The 23,415-nt window shown below is 46.7% G+C and overlaps 3 non-coding genes across 3 annotated transcripts; 2 read left to right on the top strand and 1 right to left on the bottom strand.

The window, feature by feature from the left end:
- The first annotated feature begins 3,999 nt into the window (after positions 1–3,999).
- Positions 4,000–4,072, top strand: trnak-cuu (transfer RNA lysine (anticodon CUU)). The gene has a single exon. It is a non-coding gene; the product is annotated as a tRNA-Lys (tRNA).
- An 11,710-nt stretch (positions 4,073–15,782) lies between these two features.
- Positions 15,783–15,854, bottom strand: trnaw-cca (transfer RNA tryptophan (anticodon CCA)). The gene has a single exon. It is a non-coding gene; the product is annotated as a tRNA-Trp (tRNA).
- Positions 15,855–21,996: 6,142 nt separating this feature from the next.
- Positions 21,997–22,069, top strand: trnak-cuu (transfer RNA lysine (anticodon CUU)). The gene has a single exon. It is a non-coding gene; the product is annotated as a tRNA-Lys (tRNA).
- The last annotated feature ends 1,346 nt before the right edge of the window (positions 22,070–23,415 follow it).

Genomic DNA, 23,415 nt, shown 5'->3' with positions numbered 1-23,415 from the left:
TTCCCACCTATCTTTGTATCATCAGCAAACTTGGCGACATTACAAACATGCAGAGCACAGAACAAGTTATTGAAGGATTGACATTCTCTCAGTTAGCATTTCTTTCATTGTGTAAAAGAAGATGATTGAATCATTAATTATTTTATCCCATGAAAGCAAAATAAAAGCATAACGAAAATAATTGGCACATTTGAAAGGAACATTTTTGTTTTGTGCAGTTTCGGTCAGAGAAATGTTTGTGAAAGGAATTTTTTGCAGAAACGGATTCAGCATTTCAGCTTTTCACTGAACACTTCTCTCTGGGTACTGCACTAAGCAGCAGTTTCTTTAGTGTAGCGGTTATCTTGTTCGCCTCACCCGCGAAAAATCCCTGGTTCGAGCCCAAATGAAAATGTTATTTTTGTAACAAAAACTGATTTTAATTGTTCATTCCCTCCTTCCGTCCTGTAAACTTCTCTGATCCCATGGTGAGCAATGAACATTTAAAACCATTCTCCTAAAATACAGAGTGTGTAAAATCAGAAAGGGAATAAAACTTCCTCAATGATTAAAGTTTCACAAATTATTAAAATGAAGTTGTTGAAGTTTCGACTGACCCTCAGTGATCATGTTAGCATTTCTTTCATTCTGCTCAACAATGCTATCGGTTAATACCAGCAGATCTGAGCCGCATTTCAAACCCGGAAACAACTCATTCATTATTCACCCTTCCCAGTTCCAGTGCACAGAGGGTGATTTATACTCCATCCCAGAAACTCAAGTCCAACTTCTGACATTCCTTCTTTCTAATTATCAACGCATTTGTTTTGACAGCACTCTGAAGTGCTTTGGGTCATCTGTGTAATTTAATTAAATTACTAAACTCAGTGGTAGCAAAATTACTTCCCTAACTGGGAATCGAACCCTGGTAACTGAAGTGATTGGAAAGGTTTTGTGAAGCATTTAAATATGCCCTGCAAAATTCTCGCACTGCTAATTTAAAAACACGGTTAAAATTTGCTTCAGTGCGAAAGAAGGGGATTGAAAATGACAACAAAAACACCAGGCAGCAAGTGCATTCAGACAAATTCAAACTTTTCACAAAGTTGGTACGACGAAGCAACGGCTGAGCTAAAGTGGGCACTGACCAATAGTTAAGAAACATCTCATTATAAACGATGAGCCCACAAATATCAGGAACAGTGCAGTCTGGTCAATGTCAAACCCCTCCTTCCTTATTCAACAGAGACATGAATGGCAGACAGACGCCACAAAGTTTAATTAAAGAGCGAAATACAAGTCACATTTAATTTCCAAATCCTTTCACTGTGAAATTCTTTCACTTTATTTCAAATCTTACTACGTTGATTCTGAAAATGAGCACCATGTGATTTTATCTTCAATACTGATTCTATTTTCTGTGTACGGTAGGAATTACCGCTCCAGTTTTGAGCCCAATTTGACAAAAGTTGCCCCAGATTCCTGGTGTCGTCAGCAAAGAATATTTAGAACCAGACTCCTAAAATAGTGTTTTATTATATTAATTCACAGGATCTGGGTGTCACTGGCAAGGCCAGAATTTATTGCCCAACCCTAATTGCCCTTGAGAGGGTGGTGGTGAGCCATCATCTTGAACCGCTGCAGTCCGTGTGGTGAAGGTGCTCCCACAGAGCTGTTAGGGAACGAGTTCGAGACTTTTAACCCATTGACGATGAAGAAATGACCGATATATTTCCAAGTCAGGATGGTGTGTGACTAAATCTAACAATGGCTGGTGCCGCAGGCACCAAACATTTTAAAGCAATGTCCTAAAATGCAGTGTGTAAAATGAGACAAGATAGTAATTCACAGAAAAATAGAAAAAGAGAAAATAGGTGCAGGAGTAGGCCATTCGGCCCTTTGAGCCTGCACCGCCATTCAATGAGTTCATGACTGAACATGCAACTTCAGTACCCCATTTCTGCTTCCTCGCCATACCCCTTGATCCCCCTAGTAGTATGGACTACATCTAACTCGTTTTTGAATATATTTAGTGAATTGGCCTCAACAACTTTCTGTGGTAGAGAATTTCACAGGTTCACCACTGTCTGGGTGAAGAAGTTTCTCCTCATCTCGGTCCGAAATGGCTTACCCCTTATCCTTAGACTGTGACCCCTGGTTCTGGACTTCCTCAACATTGGAAACATTCTTCCTGCATCTAACCTGTCGAACTCCGTCAGAATTTTAAATGTTTCTGAGATCCCCTCTCATTCTTCTGAACTCCAGTGAATACAACCCAGTTGATCCAGTCTTTCTTGATATGTCAGTCCCGCCATCCCGGGAATCAGTCTCGTGAACCTTCACTGTATCCCTCAATAGCAAGAATGTCCTTCCTCAAGTTAGGAGACCAAAACTGTACACAATACTCCAGGTTCGGCCTCACCAAGGCCCTGTACATCTGTAGTAACACCTCCCTGCCCCTGTACTTAAATCCCCTCCCTATGAAGGCCAACATGCCATTTGCTTTCTTAACCGCCTGCTGTATCTGCATGCCAACCTTCAATGACTGATGTACCATGACACCCAGGTCTCATTGCACCTCCCCTTTTCCTAATCTGTCACCATTCAGATAATAGTCTGTCTCTCTGATTTTACCACCAAAGTGGATAACCTCACATTTATCCACATCATACTTCATCTGCCATGCATTTGCCCACGCATGACATGCAAAGCAGGGAAAATAATGTCTAAAATGGGGCTGTATAAAATTAATGTGAATATTTTTCTGCCTGACAGGGTTTTGGAAGCAGATTTAATAGTAACTTTCCAAAGGAAAATATAGTTGAAAAAGAAACATTTGCAGGGTGCTGGGTAATGGGACTAATGGAAATTTCTTTTACAGAGCCAGTACAGATAACAACATAAGAAATCGGAGCAGAAGTAGGCCATACGGCCCCTCAAGTCTGCTCCACCATTCAATGTGATCATGACTGATCGTCGATCTCAACTCCACTTTCCCGCTCGATCTCGCGATCCCTTGATTCCCTGAGACTCCAAAAATTATCGAACGCAGCCTTGAATATATTCAGAGACTCAGCATCGACAGGCCTGTGGGGCAGAGAATTCCACAGATTCATAACCCCCTGAGTGAAGAAATTCCTCCTCATCTCTGTCTTAAATGGCCGACCCCTTAACCTGAGACTGTGCCCCCTGGTTCTAGATACTCCAGCCCGGGGGAAACAACATCTCAGCATCTACCCTGTCAATCCCCTTCAGAATATTGTGTGTTTCAATGAGATCACCTCTCATTCTTCTAAACTACCGGAGAGTATAGTCCCATTCTACACAATCTCTCAACTTAAGACAGTCCTCTCATCCTTGGAATCAATCTGGTGAACCTCTGTTGTACCACCTCCCAGGCAAGTGTATCCTTCCTCAGATAAGGAGACCAAAACTGTGTGCAGTACTCCAGGTGTGGTATCACCAGGGCCCTGTATAATTGTAGCAAGACTTCCTTACTCTTGTACTGTGGGCTATATATTCGGTACTATGGGGCAACTGCAAACAGTGCTCCCTGGTAGTCCAGTGGTAAGGGTTTGGTGTTCTCATTGCTGTGGTCAGTGTTTGATTTTCGGTCAGGGAAAACATTGTTACAGAGCAAGTTCATTAAAAATAATTCAAGTCGGTGAAATACTGAATAATTGTTTCAATCAGCTTTAATGTACCCACATGTATTGCACACTGAAGGAAATACAAATATGTTTGACCAGCGACTGTTGAATTTTAATAACTTTTTATACAACCGTAGAATCAGCAGAAAAACAGGATATTCGCCCATAGTACTTATCTAAGGAAGGATATACTTGCCTTGGAGATGGTGCAAGAGAGGTTCAACATATTGATTCCTGGGATGAGAGGGCTGTCCTATGATGAGTGATTGTGTAGAATATGCCGATACTCTCTGGAGTTTCGAAGAATGGGAGGTGATCTCGTTGAAACGGACAATATTCTGAAGGGGATTGACAGGGTAGATGTTGAGAAGCCCGGCTAGCTCAGTTGGTGGAGCATGAGACTCTTAATCTCAGGGTCGTGGGTTTGAGCCCCATGTTAGTCGATTACTGTTCCTTAAAATTTATGTTGCTTTCACGGAAAAACTTCATTAATGAACCCATAATCTTCTATTATTTCGAGGGCACCTTTCAATGCTTCACAAAACCATTCCTTTCGCTGCAGCCACCCGGGATCGTTTCCCGGTTTGGGAAGTAACTTTGATATCACCGTTTGTCATTGAAGTGGAGTAATTTTATGAAGTTCGATGGATTTCCCAAAGCACTTCAGAGTGGTGTCAAAACAAATGAGTTTGTAATTAAAAACACTGAATGTCAATAGTGGGAATCGAATCCACACTACCAGAGCAGACTGCAACCTGAACGCAGCGCCTTAGACCACTCGGCCATCCTGACTGTTGGATGCTTCAGTTACAAGTTATTACTCGGGAAAGTTTCAGACCGGGCGCTTGTTCAGTGTTGCTGGAAGGCCCAGTGATCGGGATATCCTCTCCCCCTCGGTTTTCTTGAGCCTGTGCTCGGTGCACGAGGAGCTTTGCCCCGGGTCCGAGGTAGTTTGCATCCCAGGGATGGACAATAACTCTCTGAGCTCTGGAACTGGGGAAGAGCCAATAATTAATGAGTTGTTTGTGGGTTTCAAATGCATCTTAGATCTGATGGTATAAACCGATAGTGTTGTTTCACAGAATGAAAGAAAAGCGAACAGGGACAATCGAAATTTCAAAAACTGAACTTTAATCATTAGTGAAACTTTAACCCTTGATGAAGTTTTATCCCCGATCTGATTTTACACACTCTGTATTTGAGTAGATTCGTTTTAAAACGTTAATTGCTCATGCGACAATGTATCTCGGACAGCTTTTGTTCAATTTTATTGCAGACAAGTTTTTGCTTCACAAATAATGTTTCCGCCCAGGCTCGAAACAGAGACCTTTCGCGTGTAAGGCAAACATGATAACCGCTACACTACGGAAACTGCTGCTTAGCTCAGTGCCCAGAGAGAAGTGTTCAGCAACAAGCTGAAATGCTCAATCCCTCTCTCTGCAAAACGTTCCTTTCACAAACATTTCTCTGAACGGAACTGCACCAAACAACAATGTTCTCCTTTCAAAGTCATTAAACTCCCCAATTCCCACATCTGCAATTTTAAGGACAAGGACTGAAAGCGCTTTGCGATCAGAAAATTGCAGGAAACACCTGTGGTTAATGACAGGGCTTTTGATGGTTGATTTCCGCACACACTTTGTGTTATGTATTTAAACCTTGCCGATCTGTTTCACACCACCACCAGAGGGCCGACCTGTTGGAGTCCCAAGGGATTCCAGCATCCCTTGGCACCATGGTATAAAAGCACTCTGGAGTTTTATTAAAGGAGCTGATGTCACACTTACTCATTGGTCACAGTACTCAGTTTCATTCTTTATTATGAGCGTATCAATTGGCGACGAGACAATGAACAACCACGCGAAAATGCAAGTAACAGTTGGTATAACTTGATAACAGCACAGCTGACAATGGTTGCGTAATATATTCATGCAGCCAAAACGCACAATGACAACCTGGAACTGCACGGCACCGAATCCTCAGGGAGAAACAATTAAAGGCTTTGTCCCTGAATGGGCTACGATCCACCAACCTTGCAGTTAATAGCTGAACGCACTAATCCATTGCACCACAGAGACAGATAGATGCACATATTGCAAGACATCCCTGTGAAATCTTCACAGAGCACAGCACACACAGCTTCCTAACATACAGGCTGCTCTCTCGGAACTCTCCGGAAAGAGCCTGTTCTGTTTAATGATTAACTATACAGTTGCAGTACACAATACGTCCACATCCACAGTGTGGAGCTACAAGCATTACATGCTGACAGACATTACAATCCCAAACCAGGGTGTCAGTCAGTTAAAGCTTCAGATTGCTCTGACCGGGATGGAACTTGTCCACTCTCAATTGTACTTTTCCCAAATAAAGGGTGGGACATTCAGTGTGGATGTGTGGAAGCAGTCTGGTCCCGCGCACTGCAGACACTTCCATGTCACCACCAACCAGCTCTCCCGCAACCGGTGTGATCTACCTTCCAGCCTTCCGGTGCCTTGTCTGTGACGAAGTATTCTGACTGTCCCGAAGCCGGTATCCTTTGTCATCAATCGGGTTTTAAGTTGTTTCGGTAATTTGTACCTGCTGGACAGTCGAGGCACAAATTGTAGAGTGGAAAACTTGCGTGGATCCCGGTTTTCTAGTGGTTGATTTTCCTGGTTGGGTCCGTCGGTCGCGGTGGTCCGGTTGATGCCTGTTACCAAGTCAGTTGGTATTGATGTTCCACTGACTGGTTTTTTGAAGTTCTTTTCTCCGATGTCGTGATGTCTCTTCCTGTGTTATCTCGCCGTTTGCTCTCGATCTTGATCTTGTTGTTCCAAAGTAATGGTCAGAAAAATAGGTTGCTCTTGGTACGATAGGCTCCCAGTTATACTCTGAGAGGCTGCTTAATCTTCGTGCCAAATCTAACGTTTCTTTTGTTTAAGTTTTGCTGCCCATTGATTTAAGTGTTCTTCTTTGTGTAAGTTTTGGCGGACTAGCTAACTGAGACTTGATTAAATGTTTTAATCTGGTGTTGATAGATTTTGGGATGGTGATACTCCTTATTTATGAACTGATGAACTCTTGTCCATTGTAATAGCACTGCTTTGGCTTCGCGAAGTCTGAGCTGAGCCAGATATTTCTATACATGTTGAAAAGGTGTTGGAATATGGATGTGATATTTGGATCCTGTGGGTGGGGGTGGATAATATTTCTTCTGTGGTCGATTGTTTAAATGCTAATGTATTCTGGGGGTCTGACTATGGTTAAAGAGCTCCCCCAGAAAAACTGATTATCTACAATATCCAAACTCTAAATCCCACCCCTCTGTCACTGCAGCTTTTAACCACAGGCCCAAACATGTCTTTTAAAATCCCAAATTTGGTTAAGAATTGTAGATTTCTTCCATATGCTTTTTAGAATCCCAAACTTTATGTTTAATAGGTTTAAATCGAATTTCCTTTTCAGTGAGTCCAAACACTGGGGGGTTTCCATGAATTTTGGAATCTACATTGGCAGTCCCTCGGAATCGAGGAAGACTTGCTTTCACTCGTAAACTGAGTTCTTTCATGGCTGAACAGTCTAATACTAGAGCCACAGACCCTATCACAGGTGGGACAGATAGTCGTTGAGGGAAGGGATGGGTGGGACAGGTTTGCCGAACGCTCTTTCTGTTGTCTGCACTTGATTTCTGCATGCACTCGACGTTGAGACTCAAGGTGCTCAGCGCCCTCTCGGATGGTCTTGGGTCAGGGACTCCTGGGTGTCAGTGGGGATGTTGCACTTTATCAGGGAGGCTTTGAGTGTGTCCTTGTACAGTTTCTGCTGCCCACTTTGGCTCATTTGCCATGAAGGAGTTCCGAGTAGAGCACTTGCTTTGGGAGTCTTGTGTCTGGCATGCGGACTATGTGGCCTGCCCAGCGGAGCTGATCGAGTGTGGTTAGTGATTCAAAGGTGAGGATGTTAGTCTGAATAAGGCCGTTGATGTTGGTGCGTCTGTCCTCCCAGGGGATTTGTAGGATCTTGCGGAGACATCGTTGGTGATATTTCTTCAGCAACTTGAGGTGTCGACTGTACATGGTCCATGTCTCTGAGCCTTACAGGAGGACAGGTATTACTACAGCCCTGTAGACCATGAGCCTGGTGACAGCTTTGAGGGCCTGGTCTTCAAACACTCTTTTCCTCCAGCGGCCGAAGGCTGCACTGGCGCATGGAGGCCTTGTTGAATCTCGTCGCCGATGCCTGCTCTTGTTGATAGGAGGCTCCCGAGATATGGGAAGTGGTCCATGGTGTCCAGGGCCGCGCCGTGGATCTTGATGACTTGAGGGAAGTGCTGTGCGGTGAGGACAGGCTGGTGGAGGACCTTTGTCTTACGGATGTTTAGCGTAAGGCTCATGCTTTCATACGCCTCAGTAAATACATCGACTATGTCCTGGAATTCAGCCTCTGTATGTGCGCGGACGCAGGCCTTGGTGAGGCCTCACCTGGAATAATGTGTACAGTTTTGGTTTCCTAATCTGAGGAAGGACATTCTTGCTATTGAGGGAGTGCAGCGAAGGTTCACCAGACTGATTCCCGGGAGGGCAGGACTGACATGTAAAGAAAGACTGGATCAACTAGACTTTTCTTCACTGGAATTTAGAAGAATGAGAAGGGATCGCATAGAACATATACAGGTCTGATGGGATTGGACAGGTTAGAGGCAGGAAGTATGTTCCCGATATTTGGGAAGTCCAGAACCAGGGGTCACAGTCTAAGGACAAGGGGTAAGCCATTTAGGACCGAGATGAGGAGAAACTTCTTCACTCAGAGAATTCTGAACCTGTGGAATTCTCTACCACAGAAAGTTGTTGAGGCCAGTTCGTTAGATATATTCAAAAGGGAGTTAAATGTGGCCATTACGGCTAAAGGTATCAAAGGTATGAAGAGAAAGCAGGAAAGGTGTACTGAGGTGAATGATCAGTCATGATAATATTGAATGGTGGTGCAGGCTCGAAGGGCCGAATGGCCTAATCCTGCACCTGTTTTCTATGTTTCTATGTTTTTATGTTTCTATGTTTCTATGCAAAGCACAGAAAAATATGGTTGAAGTATCGACTCTGCCTCAGTTAGCATTTCTTTCATTGTGCAAAAGAAGGTGACGGGTTAATTAATGATGCAATCCCGTGAAAGCAACACAAAAGTTGAACAAAAAAACATACGGTGACTGGCAGGTGAGCGCTGCTTCTGACACCGGTGGGAATGGGCGGGGATTTGAAAGCCCCTTGTATTGTGAAACCTTCATATAGTCAAACATTTCCGATGTGCTGTATCGACCTCGTGGCGCAACGGTAGCGCGTCTGACCCCAGATCACGTCGAGGTCACTGTTCTTCAGGGTAATTCGGGAATTAATATTTTCTTTGCTGTTTGGCAATAACCAGACCCTTGCTCCAAGGTCTGTCTCACTATTTCCCCGGTGTCAGGCAGAGATACACCTGCTGCCCTCATTTATTTCATGTGACAGGACACAAAAGTTCAAAATAAACCTGCAGTTGGCCACATATAGCCCTAAATAGTCAGGATGGCCGAGCGGTCCAAGGTTCTGTGTTTAGGTCGCAGTCTCCTCTGGAGGTGTGGGTTCACCTCACACTTCTGACACTTCCTGTTTTTAATCATGAAGTGAAACTCATTGTTTGACACCACGACCAACGCCTGAAAAGTGGGATTTTGCAGTCCACCTGCTCGCTTAACACTTCCGTCTGACCTGGTGCTGAAAGTGGAGATGTTTCCGCAGTGTAGCGGTTAACACGTTCGCCTCACACGCGAAAGCTCACCAGGCGGGATTATTTTCTGGAGCTTTCTCCTCATGCATGCTCAGGAGCAAGTTTGTTTTCCTGCGAAATGTCGTAAGATCATAAGCATGTAAGGATTAGGGGCCGGAGTACGCCATTCGTCCCCTCGAGCCTGGTCCACCATTCAAGAAGATCCTGGCAGTTCCTCGACAGCAAGTTTAAACATCTGGGGCGGAGCCCACAGGCACCTGGCTGCAATCAACGACAAAAAGGTGCATTTTGCAGAAGCCCAGCTAACTCAGTCAGTAGATCATGAGATTCTAAATCTCAGGTTCAGAGGTGCGAGCGCCACTTTTGGTGATTATTTTTCATAGAATTATATAATCAGAAGTTTACAGCATGGAAGGAGACCATTTCGGCCCATCGTGACCGTGCCGGTCAATAACAGGCTCTCCAGCCTAATCCCACTTTCCAGCTCTCGGTCTATAACCCTGCAGGTTACGGCACTTCAGGTGCACATCCAAGCACTTTTTAAATGTGGTGAGCGTTTCTGCCTCTCCCACCCTTTCAGGCAGTGAGTTCCAGACCCTCTGCGTGATGAAATTTTCCCTCAAATCCCCCCTACACTTTCAACCAATGACTTAAATTTTATGCCCCATGGTTGTTGACCCCTCTGCTAAGGGAAATGGGCCTATTCTGTCCACTATATCAAGGCCCCTCATAATTGTATACACTTCAATGTTGCCTCCCATCAGCCCACTTTTTCCAAGAAAAACAACTCCAGCCTATCCAATCTGTCCTCATAGCTAAGATTCTCCACTCCCGATAACATCCTCGAAATCTCCTCTGTAAGTCTCCAGTGCAATCACAGTCTTCTTCCTGTATAGTGGTGACGAGAACTGCACGCAGTACTCCAGCTGTGGCCTAACCAGTGTTTTATATTCAAGCATAATCCACCTGCTCTCTTATTCTAGGCCTCGGCTAATAAAGGCCAGCATTCTGTATGTCTTCTTAACCAGCTAATCCACCTTGCCTGCTACCTTAAGGGATCTGTGGACATGCACTCCCAGGTCGCTTTGTTCCTCTACAATTCTCAATGTCCTACCATTTAATGTTCAATCTCTTTCTATTGTGTCTGTAAGCACTCAAGTAATGACTCCAAGAGGCAAGGTATTGTACTTGAACTGTGGTGACCTTAGTCCATTTGTTGCAGTTCCTGAGTGAGGGTACAGTATGGTGAGCTCCGTTTTATACCTGGTTACCTGTCGTGTTCCGGTGATCCCTAGGTCTCCACCAGTTGCACTCTCTGGTGGTACAGGCATAGTGTATATAATGTGAAGCTACATCCAGTAGTCTTTTGTAACTGTACATTGAGTGTGCAGGGAGTATACTTATATTATATATACACAACATCACTCTCCCCTTAGACTTGTGCCACTGGCCTTTGCATTGTGTGCTCTGGCCCGAGACCCAAAGCCCTTGCACCTTGTCTATGCTTTGGCTTGGTTCTCTCCCTGTGGACCCCCAAATCCTTATTGCCACGACATTGGGAAATGTTCAGCAGTGGATGGTTGGAGGTTGCAGTGGAGGTTGAGTGGGTTCTGGGTGTGATCCATGTGTGTCCATGGCTACATACATCCATTCAGCCCCCCCATACATAGACCATGTGTGTGGCTCAACACCTGCAAGTGCAGACCTGTACAGACAGAAAGAACAAAAAAACATCGGATTAGTTACATCACTGTTTGGGTTCTACAGTAGTGGAACAAGTACATTTTACAGGTAAGGTACATACGTGGTATCACAGCATTGCCCCTGGGTTGTGTAGGTGCAGGTGGGTGAGGACACGAGTTCCAGAGTAACCAGACTGTGTCCAGGTTGTCTGATGGCGGCGCTGTGTCCCCTGCCAGCTGGGTGGGCTCAGATCGCTCACCTGGCTGAGTCTCAGAGCCTTTGCCGTTGCCTCATGATGGGCAGAGCCACAGGAGTGTGTGGCCTCCCTGTCCTCCTTTGAAGGCTGCATTGTCTCCCTGCTGCTCTTCAGCGAAAGTGGGAGCCTGGCCATCCCAGGTCCCGTTGGGAGGGCAGGAGGGTGCTATCCGCTCGCTCCCAGTACTGGCCCTGGTGGCCAGAGAAGGGGCAGGGTACCGGTAATGGTGCCTTTGCCGTCCGCTGGTCACTGGGCCTGCAGCTGGTATGCTCCCTCTGTGTGTGGCCACACTCCCTGGGGTATCACATTGGTCCCGGAGGGGCAGGCTACATGGTCGCGGGACCTGGGTGCTGACGGGAGGTTGCCCTTGGTTTTGTCGGCATGCTTGTAAATCCCAGCATCGCACGTCATCAATTCGTTGACTCTCACAATACTTTGGTTCTGACCGCAATCGCCTGACTTATCATGATTAGTTACATTTACAAACTTGAAATTGTCAGTTACATCTTTTACATATGTATCACCATCATCGCTGCATAAAGAGTGGAACTGTCCCTTTAATTGTGATGGGTTGCCGGTCTCCTTCAAGAGGGTCTTGCAATCTTTACCCCAATCCTGTTCGCCGCTGGGCATCACGTGTTGGTCCCTTGTGGTCTGGCTGCCGCCATCTTGACTTCAGGCCCTTCACCTCGTGGTTCGGACGCCATCTTCTTTCTCTCCATGAGGTAGGCTGCGGTGATCCTTTTCTCCCCAGGTTCTGCCACGGAAGCCGGGAAGTTAGCTTCTGCGTGAATTTTCTTCCTCTGGAGTCCTGCCCCTGGAGCCTGGAAGGTGAGGTCTGGTTGTTTGGGCTGGATCATCTCGCCGTTGGGTTGAGCGGTCTGTGTCGTCGCCTCACAGTCGAGTTGGGTGGTTGGTTTTTCAGGTGTTGTGCTGGATCCAACTTCGGGGCCATGAGGGATGTCGATCGCTGGAGGTTGGAGCTTTTCCCAGCTCCAAGTGATCTTTTTCATCCACCTTCTTCCTAATAGCTTTGGACAATCCCCAGCAACGATCCACAAATGTAGCCTGTGCATCTCGCCGCCATGGGACACCTGGACATCCACGCTGCCAACGACTGGGATGTATCGTTTGTGTAGGTGAGCAGTTTCACTTCGATCGGGATCATTTTAGGTCGTTCGATTTGATTGTCCCAGAGTTTCTGAAAGGCCGCCTGATTCATCAGTGACTGGCTAGCCCCAATGTCCACCTCCATCGTGACTGGAACATCGTTGATTTCAACTTCCATTTCAACGGGGAACTCTCGGTGGTGCAGGTAAACACTCCGTACACCTCATCGTCGCTGGACTCCGGATGATCAGCCAACTCTTCATCGACTCGGTGAGTACGATTTCTCTTGCATATTCGCTGGAGGTGGCCCTTCATGTTACAGCCTTTGCAAGTATAGTGTTTATAGCGGCACTGGTGGTCCCTCTGATTTCCTCCACAGCGCCAGCATGGGATTGGCCGGTTGGCCCCATGTGGCGGACTCAGGATTCTGTGACTCGGTGTTCTGTTCTCTCTTCCCTGAGAGAGACTGCTAGCAGCAGCCCTGCCTCTAAAAGGCAACTTTCAGTTCACAGTACTTGCTGGGTTAAAGTCCTGGGGATGAGACATCCACTTGGAATCGCAGGCCGAGATCATGAACGCCTGGCTCACGTTAATTGCCTTCTGCAGGGTGACCGTGGTGTCCGCAGAGCGGAGCCTGTGGAGAAGGCCCTCGTGACCGATTCCAGTAACAAAGATGTCCCTTAGTGCTTCGGTGAGGTGATCGCTAAAATCACATGGTGCAGCCAATCGTCTCAGGTCTGCAGCATATTTTGCGATTTCTTGGCCTTCGGATCCACCGGTGGGGAGAGAACCGGTGTCTGGCTGTGAGGATGCTCTCTATAGGTTTGAGCTGTTCCTGTATCAGCGTTACGAGCTCCACATATGTTATTGTCTTCTCTGGGACGAGCAGGTCCCTGACAAGGCCATAGACGGTGGGCCCACAACTGCTGAGCAGGTTGCTGAGCGTTTATCAGCCAGCGATGTCGGGTCGTCTTCCCCCACGTCATTCGCAATAAAGAAGTGTTCGAGCCTTTCCACAAAGGCCTCCCAATCTTCTCCATCGGCGAATTGTTCAAACGTGCCAAGGTTAGCCATTGTCACATGGAAATTCGTATTCTCGTCACCAGTTGTTGTGTTTGTAAGCACTCTAGTAATGACTCCACGAGGTAAGGTATTGTACTTGAACTGTGGTGACCTTCGTCCACTTATTGCAGCTGCTGAGTGAGGGTACAGTACTGTGAGCTCCCTTTTATATCTGGTTACCTGTCGTGGACAGGTGACCCCGAGGTCTCCACCAGTTGCACCCTCTGGTGGTATAAGCATAGTGCATACAGTGTGAAGATGCATCCAGTGGTCTTATGTAACTGTACATTGAGTGTACAGGATGTATACTTATTTTATACATACACAATAAAGTTCATCAGTTAATTAATGGTGTTTTCCCGTGAAAGCAGGATAAAATTTATCAATGATTTAATTTCTGCATTTAGAAAGACATGGGTTAATCACAGATAGTCAGCATGGGTTTGTTCAGGGAAGTTTTTGTCTGACTCACTTGATTGAATTTTTTGAGGAGGTAACCAAGTGGATTGATGAGGGCAGTGCGTATGATGTAGTGTATAAGGATTTTAGCAAAGCTTTCGCCAAGTTCCCACATGGAAGACTGGTCACGAAAGTAAAAGCCCATGGGACCAGGGCAAAGTGGCAAGTTGGATCCAAAATTGGCTCAGAGGCAGGAAGCAAAGGGTAATGTTTGATGGGAGTGTTTGGGACTGGAAGGATGGTTCCAGTGGGGTTCCACAGGGCTCAGTGCTAGGTCCCTGGCTTTTAGTGGCAACATCAATGATCTAAACCTAAATATAGGAGGTATGATTAAAACGTTTTCAGGTGATACTAATTTAATCCAGAGAAGTGTGAGGCTGTGCATTTGGGGAGGGCAAACAAGGAAAGAAACACACATTAAATGGTCGGACATTGAGAAGTGTGGAAGAACAAAGGGACCTTGGAGTGCATGTCCACAGATCCCTGAAGGTAGCAGGCCAGTTGGATAAGGTGGGTAAGAAGGCGCACGGAATGCTTACCTTTATTGGCTGAGGCATGGGATAGAAGAGCAGGTTGGTTATGCTTGAAATGTATGAAACACTGGTTCGGCTACAGCTGGAGTACTGTGTGCAGTTCTGGTCACCGTATTACAGGAATTATGTGATTGTACGAGAGGATACAGAGGAGATTTACGAGGATGTTGCCAGGCGTGGAGAATCTTAGCTATGAGGACAGATTGGATCGGCTGGGTTTGTTTTAATTGGAACAGCGGAGGCTGAGGGGAGACAACATTGAGATGTATAAAATTATGAGGGGCCTAGATATAGTGGATAGCAGAGGGGTCAACAACCAGGGGGCATATATTTAAAGTAATTGGTAGAAGGTTTAAAGAGGATTTGAAGGTAAAATTCTTCATGCAGAGGTTTGTGACGGTCAGGAACTCGCTGCCTGAAAGAATGGCGGAGGCAGATACCACATGTAAAATGTATTTGGATGTGCACCTGAAGTGCCGTAACCTGCAGGGTTATGGACCCAGAGCTGGAAAGTGGGATGAAGCTGGATCGCCTCTTGTTGGCCGGGGTGGAAGTGATGGACCAAAATGCCCTCCGTCTGTGCTGCAAACTTCTGTCATTCTATAATTCTATGAAAAATGTAAATGTCCAATGTTGGTGTCGAAACCACGACCCTGAGATTAAAAGTCTTATATTTCACTGACTGAGCTCGCCAGGCTTCTGCCAAACATACCGTTCTCTCTCTGACTGCAGACAGGTGCCTGTTGGCTCTGCCCCAGATGTTCAAACTTGCTGTCGAGGAACTGCCAGGATCTTCTTGAATGGTGGACCAGGCTCGAGGGGCCGGAGAACAAACTCGCCCCTGAGCATGCATGAGGTGAAAGCTACAGAAAATATTCCCGCCTGGTGAGCTTTCGCGTGTGAGGTGAACGTGTTAATCGTGACATTGTGGAAACATCTCCACTTTCAGCACCAGGTCAGACGGAAATGTTAAGCGAGCAGGTGAACTGCTGAATCCCAGTTTTAAGCAGTTGGTCGTGGTGTCAAACAATGAGTTTCGCTTTATGATTAAAAACAAGAAATGTCAGAAGTTGGATTCAAACCCACACCTCCAGAGAAAACTGCGATCTAATCACAGCACCTTCGACCGCTCGGCGGTGTGTGTGGCCACCTGCAAGTTGATTTGGAACTTGTGTGTCCTGTCACATGAATTAAATGAGGGCAGCAGGCGCATCTCTGCCTGACACTGGGGAAACAATGAGACAGACCTTGGAACAAGGGTCTGGTTATTGCCAAACAGCAAAGAAAATATTAATTCTGAAAGAACAGTGACCCCGACGTGATTTGAACACGCAACCTTCTGATCTGGAGTCAGACGCGCTAACGTTGCGCCACGAGGCCTACACAATGTGTCTGAGATGTTCCTCTATATGAAGCTTTCACAACACAAGGGGCTTTAAATTCCCCGCCCATTCCCACCAGGTGTCAGAAGCAACGCTCACCTGCCAGTCACCGTATGTTTTTTTCTTAAACTTTTGTGTTGCATTCATGGAAAAGCATCATTAATTAACCCGTCACCTTCTTTTGCACAATGAAAGAAATGCTAACTGAGGGACAGTCGATACTTCAATCATTTGTCCTGTGCTTTGGGGAGCGGGCAGGGAAGTGGACCTGAGTCCATGATCGCATCGGCCATGATCGTATTAAATGGCGGAGCAGGCTCGAGGGGCGTATGACCGACTCCTGCTCCTATTTGTTTTGTTCTTCTGTTCTTCAGCATGTTAACCCATTTTACACACTGTATTGCCGATGTCACCAGGAATCTGGGGCAACGTTTGTCAAATTTAACAGCACCGGTTATTCCTTCCGTGCAGAGAAATTAAAATCAGCAGCGAAGATAAAATCCCATGGTGATCATTTTCAGATTCAACGCAGTAGGATTTCAAATAAAGTGAAATAGTTTTACAGTGAAAAGATTTCGAAGTGTTACTTGTATTTGTGCCTTTAATTAAATTTTGTGGCGTCTGACTCCCGTTCATGCCTCTGCTGAATAAGAAAGGAGGGTTTGACGTTGACCAGACTGCACTGCCCCTGATATTTGTGAGCTCCTCCTTTATATTCAGTGGTTTCTCGCCCTTTGATTGGTTGCAGTGTGGCGGATATCACGTTGGCCTCACACGCGAAAGGTCCCCGGTGGATCCGTTTTCTCTCACTGAAAGTTATCTGTTTATTGAAGTGAAATAAAAAGCAATTCAGGAATAAGGGAGCCCTTTTACCAGGAGAATAAATAGCAAATAACGACAGCAAATGCTGGAAATCTCAGCAGGTCAGGCAGCATTTTCCAGGAGACAAAACTCTCCTCCGATTGTTCCCTTATAGCAAGTTTAAACATCATTTTTCTGCCCAGAATCAAACAGGGTACTTTTCTCGTATAAAGCAAATGTGATAAACACTGCACTACAGAAACCTCTGGCACAACAGCCCCAACAGAGAACAGCTGACCAGTGAGCTCCCTCTGTGCTGATCGGGAATGTGTTGGCTCACCTGAAACAACTTCTGTCCCACACTGAAAGTTCTCTATCCTTCTCCTCCACTGCCCTTTACAGAAATGTCACGGATCACCCAGCCACCGTGTTCACTTCCACAACCTCACAGTGGGGCCACAGAGGCTCCTACCGTCTCCCCGCGATCAGCGAACTCACCCAGTTTATAAAATTAAACCCCAAACACGTGCCCGGCAAAGGGCAGGAGAAGCCAGATAGTCTGTAAGCTCGGTCTATCACAGAAAGTATTGGTATTCATGGTGATTACAGCAATTATTAATCGTCTCACAAACCTCAATTATTTTCATGCGATGAATTGATCGAGAATTGAAACCAGTTTAGTGCGCCGGATCTTAACCTCTCGACCACCAGCGAACGGTTATGATACATATAGATATATTTATATATGAACCTGAATATCAACGGCTAGCTACCTAGACCTCATGGCGCAACGGTAATGCGTCTATCTTTGAGTGAGAGAAATTGTTCCACAGTGATACCCATTTCATCATTTGTTCCCTTTAAAACGCTAGAAACTGAGACAGGGGGAATAAATAGAGAAATAAAAGCACAGGGATGTAGACAAGAGGAAGAGAGAAGGGGAAAGATACTGTTCCCACCCAGAACTAATGCAGAAACCCCTCTGCTGCCCTCGGTGTGGCCACCCGCAGCCTGGATACACTAACGGAAGAACACCAGCGGCAGGTCGGGGCCATAAAAGGAACGGTGAGCGGCCCTGGGAGCAGCTTGGAGGTCCCGGGAGACTACTCCAGGGAGCAGTGCGAGCTGGTGCAGGAGGGCGGCGGCAGCGAAGAGTGACGTCATCAAGGTGCAGGTCTGTGCTTGGAGCGTGGGCAAGTACAGCAGGAGCGGCGAGATCGGGCCAAAGGAGCGGCGACAGACTGTAGAGGGACGTGATCGGGGCCCAGCAGAGGCATGAGTTCGGGGCCAGGGGCCCAGAGTTAGCACTGCGATATGTGTGTGCATTCGGTCCGTGCAGCAGAGCTGGTCGCCTGTCGTCTTGCTTAACCCTTGCCACTGGACCAAGACCTCGCTCTGTCAAGCTGGGGTGCAACGGCCCCCACACGTTTAAAAAATCCACGCACAGGCATCTTCCACCCTTCGGGATGTAGTTCGGGTCCTTCATTGAAACACATGTGAACTCATCCTTTTTCGGCGTGGAAGCAAGTCATCCTCGTTTCGAGGGACCGTGTATGATGATGATGATGAAGGATACATTAACGTCCCAACAGCTCATTGACTGCAGGAGTGGGACCGTGCGGCGCTTCAGAAGACATGTCGAAAAGGCAAAGTCACTGATTCCGTCTCATGTGCTCCTCGGATCAAGAATAGCAACATACACTAAAAATGCTTCAATAATGTTTACATCTTATCTCCACAGTTGCGAAGCAGGTGGTTTGTTGGTCGAGGGGTATGATTCTTGCTTCGCAGTTGTTACTTGAAATTTGCAGAAAGATCCTGGCTTCAAATTCCAGATCAGCCTTGAGATTGCATTGAAATTTTGCAAAGAAGGACTTGGATTTCTGCAGCGTCTGTCAGTAACTCATGACGCCTCAAAGCGCTGTACAGCCGTTAAGTACCTTTGAAATGTTGTCATGTGAGGAAAGATGTGCCCAAATCACCTCACACGCAGCTCAACTCTTTGCAAATGAGTTCATAGAATCAAAGAAGTTTACAGCACGCAAGGAGGCCATTTCGGTCCATCGTGTCCGCGCCGGCCAACTAGAGGCTCTCCAGCCTAATCCCACTTTCCAGCTCTAGTTCCATAACCCTGCAGGTTACGGCACTTCAGGTGCACATCCAAGCACTTTTTAAATGTGTTGAGGTTTTCTGCCTCTACCACCCTTTCAGGCAGTGAGTTCCAGACCCCCACAACCCTCTGCGTGAAGAAATATCCCCTCTAAGCTTTCGACCAATTACTTTAAATTTATGCCTCCTTGTTGTTGACCCCTCTGCTAAGGGAAATAGGTCCTTTCTATCCACTATATCTCGGACCCTCATCATTTTATACACCTCAATGAGGTCTCCCCTCAGTCTCTGTTCCATGGAAAACAAATCCAGCCTTTCTAATCTGTCCTCATGGCGAAGATTCTCCACTCCCGGCAACATCCTCGTAAATCTCCTCTGCACTATCTTCAGTGCAATCATGCCCTTCCTGTAATATGGCGACCAGAACTGCACGCAGTCCTCCAGCTGTGACCTAACCTGCCCCACCGACCCCATTTCTTGTATTCGATGCCTCGGTTAATAAAGGCAATCATTCCATATTTCTTCTCAACCACCTTAGCTACCTGGCCTGCTACTTTCAGGGATCTGTGGACATTCACTCGCTGGAGTCTAGGGAGGACCCAGCAGATTGGAAAACTGCAAATGTAATGCCCCGATTTAAAAAAGGAGGCACACAAAAAGCAGGAAACTATAGACCAGTTAGCCTATCATCTGTGGTTGGGCAAATGTTGGAATCCATATTAAAGAAGCAGTAGCAGGACAGAGAAACATCGAAACATAGAAAATAGATGCAGGAGTAGGCCATTCGGCCCTTCGAGCCTGTACCACCATTCAATAAGATCATGGATGATCATTCAGCTCAGTACCCATTTCCTGCTTTCTCTCCATACCCCTTGATCCCTTTAGCTGTAAGGGCCACATCTAACTCCCTCTTGAATATATCTAACAAACTGGCATCAACAACTCTGCGACAGAGAATTCCACAGGTTAACAACTCTCTGAGCGAAGAAGTTTCTCCTCATCTCAGCAGGGTCCTGTACAATTGTAGCAAAACTTCCTTACTCGTGTACTGTGGGCTATATATTAGGTACTATGGGGCAAGTGCCCTGTTTTTTTGCTGATTCGACGGTTGTATAAAAAGTTATTAAAATGGACAGTTGCTCGGCAAACATATTTGTATTTCCTTCAGTGCACTCCTTACTCTTCAAGGGCTAGATTTTCCCCAAGCAGTGTTGTCGGCGCACTGACCTCAAGCGCACCGACTTTGCGCGCTGGAAACGGCGTGGGGAAAAACTCACCCCATCCTGGCTGCTGTGTACAGTCCCCGGAGTCCTGGCATGGTGTCGATGGTGAAGTGGGGGGCGGAGCCAAATGCCTGCGCCGAAAACACTGCTGGCACCTTCGCGCATGGGCAGTAGGGAGAGAAGACTTGGCACTCTGCCATTTTTAAACAGTGTCAAACCCGATGAAAAGCACAGCAGCTTCTCAGCTTCTCCGGTCGCTGCCCCCGTCCCTCCCCGATCAAACGCACAGCTCCAGCAGCTGCAACTTCTCCGGTCCACAAGCTCACACTTCTCCGGTGTGTCTTCCCTCCCCTATCCCAGGGATATAGGGACCGAGTGCAATGGAGCCAAGTTTGCTGATGGTGCAAAGATGGGTGGGAAAGTAAATTGTGATACAGCAAAGTAAATCTCAATTCCGGAAGAACAATATGGAAAAGTACAGTGACCCCGACGTGATATAAACACGCAGCCTTCTGATCTGGAGTCAGACACACTACCGTTGCACCACGAGGTCGACAGTGCAGAGTGCCCATGTTTGTATACATGAAGGTTCCTGAAACACAGTTTCATTTGCCCTGCATTGGTGCAATGAAAGGGCTTTAAAATCCCCGGCCACTCCCACCGTGGGTCAGACAGCATCAGAAGCAGTGCCCACTTGTCACTCACCCTCTCACGCCCGCTTTCATCACCTGCTGCCCGCGGACTGCAGCAAATCCAGTTCATCAGCATCATAGACAGTCCCTCGAAGCGAGGATGACTTGCTTCCACGCCAAAAAAGGATGAGTTCACAGGTGTTTCAATGATGGACCTAATATTCCAGGTCCCGAACTGCATGTTGAAGGGTGGAAGATACCTGTGCCTGGATTTTTTTAACATGTGGTGGCCGTTGCACCCCAGACATCACATGGGCTTGACAGAGCGAGGTCTTGGTCCAGTGGCAAGGGTTGTCCAAGACGACTGGAGACCAGCTCTGCTGCACGGACCCAGTGCCCACACATATCGCAGTGTGGGCTGGTCCGTGCTGCCCCTGGGCCCCTGGCCCTGAACTCACACCACCCCTGGGCCCTGATCACATCCCTCCACAGTCTCTCGCTGCTCCTGCTGTACCTTCCCACGCTCCAATCACCGACCTGGACTTTGATGACATCACTCTTCGCTGCCGTCGCCATCCTGCACCAGCTCGCGCTGTACCTTGCCTTGGTACACCACCACGCTGCTCCCAGGCCACCGCTCACCGCTCCTTTTATGGCCCCGACCTGCCGCTGGTGTTCTCACGCAGGTCGGGGCCTCCACGCTGCTCCCAGCAAATCCAGTTACACCCCGTGTCACCGCACAATTCTCAGCTGTGATTGTAAGCTGACTATATTTAAAGCTATCGCAGAGGCTGCAAGCAGTGTTCCCTGGTAGTCTAGTGGTTAGGATTTGGTGTTCTCACTGCCGTGGTCTGGGTTTGATTCCTGGTCAGGGAAAGCATTTTTACAGAGCAAGTTGACAAATATAATTCAAGTCTGTGAGATACTGAATAATTGTTTCAATCATCATTAATCCACCCACATGTGTTGCACACTGAAGGAAATACAAATATGTTTGCCGAGTGACTGTCGAATTTTAATAACTTTTTATACAACCGTAGAATCAGCAGAAAATCAGGATATTCGGACCATAGCACCTAATATTCCGCTCATAGTGCAAGAGTAAGGAAATCTTGCTCCAATTGTACAGGGCCCTGGTGAGACCACACCTGGAGTACTGCGCACAGTTTTGGTCCCCTTTTCTGAGGAAGGATACACTTGCCTTGGAGGTGGTACAACGGAGGTTCACCAGATCGATTCCTGGGATGAGAGGACTGTCCTATGGTGAGAGATTGTGTAGAATATGCCGATGCTCTCCGGAGTTCAGAAGAATGAGAGGTGATCTCATTGAAACGGACAATATTCTGAAGGGGATTGACAGAGTAAATGTAGAGAAGCCCGGCTAGCTCAGTCGATAGAGCATGAGAATCTTAATCTCAGGGTCGTGGGTTTGAGCCCCACGTTGGGCGATTACTTTTCATTAAACCTTTATGTTGCTTTCGCGGGTAAATATCATTAATGAACCCATGATCTTCTTTTGCACAATGATAAAAATGCGAACTGAGGGAGAGTTGATAATTTAATCAAACAATGAAAGCAGTGCCTCAGACCGCTCGGCCGTCCTTACTGTTAGATGCTCCAGTTACAAGTTATTACTCTGGAAAGTTTCAGACCGGGCGCTTGTTCAGGACTGCTGGAAGGCCCAGTGACCGGGATAACCTCTTCCCTGGGGTTTTCCTGAGCCTGTGCTCGGTGTACGGGGAGCTTTGGTCCGGGTCCGAGGTAGCTTGTATCCCAGGGATGGACAATAACCCTCTGAGCTCTGGAACTGGGGAAGAGCGAATAATTAATGAGTTGTTTGTGGGTTTCAAATGCAGCTTCGATCCGCTGGTGTAAACCGATAGTGTTGTTTCACAGAATGAATGAAATGCTGACAGGGACAGTCAAAACTTCAAAAAGTGAAATTTAATAACTCATGAAACTTTAATCCTTGATGAAGTTTTATCCCCGATCTGATTTTACACAATCTGCATTGGAGGAGACTGGTTTTAAATGTGCATTGCTCATTCAACAATGTATCCAAAACAGCTTTTATTGCAGACAGGTTTTTGTTTGAGAAATAATGTTTCTGCGCAGGCTTGAACCGGGAACTTTTCACGTGTGAAGGAAATGTGATAACCTCCACACGACTGAAACTGCTGCTTAGCTCAGTGCCCAGAGAGAAGTGTTCAGCAACAAGCTGAAATGCTCAATCCCTCTCTCTGCAAAATGTTCCTTTCACAAACATTTCTCTGACCAGAACGGCACCAAACAACAATGTCCTCCTTTCAAAGTCATTAAACTACCCAATTTCCACGTCTGCAATTTTAAGGACAAGGACTGAAAGCGCTTTGCGATCAGAAAATTGCAGGAAACCCTTTGCGGTTAATGACAGGGCTTTTGATGGTTGATTCTGTTCACATCTTGTGTTATGTATTTAACCCTTGACAACCTGTGCACACCAACATCAGAGGGCCTACCTGTCGGAGTCCCAAGGGATCCCAGTATCGCTTGGGAGCACGGTATACAATCAGGCCATCCATGAGGTACCTGTACTCTGGAGTCTTATTAAAGGAGCTGAGGTCACACTTACTCAGTGTTCACAATACTAAGTTTCATCCTTTATTATGAGCGTATCAATTGGCGACGAGACAATGAACAACCACGCAAAAATGCAAGGAACAGTTGGTATCCTGCAGAAGTTCTCAGAAGTGGACGATTGCGAAGCCTTTGTGGAGATACTCGACCAATACTTCGTGGCCAACGAGCTGGAAGG

The sequence above is a fragment of the Pristiophorus japonicus genome, unplaced genomic scaffold (genome assembly GCF_044704955.1).
Source record: "Pristiophorus japonicus isolate sPriJap1 unplaced genomic scaffold, sPriJap1.hap1 HAP1_SCAFFOLD_89, whole genome shotgun sequence".
NCBI classification, from domain to species: domain Eukaryota; kingdom Metazoa; phylum Chordata; class Chondrichthyes; family Pristiophoridae; genus Pristiophorus; species Pristiophorus japonicus.
This window is presented reverse-complemented; position numbering and strand designations above follow the sequence as displayed.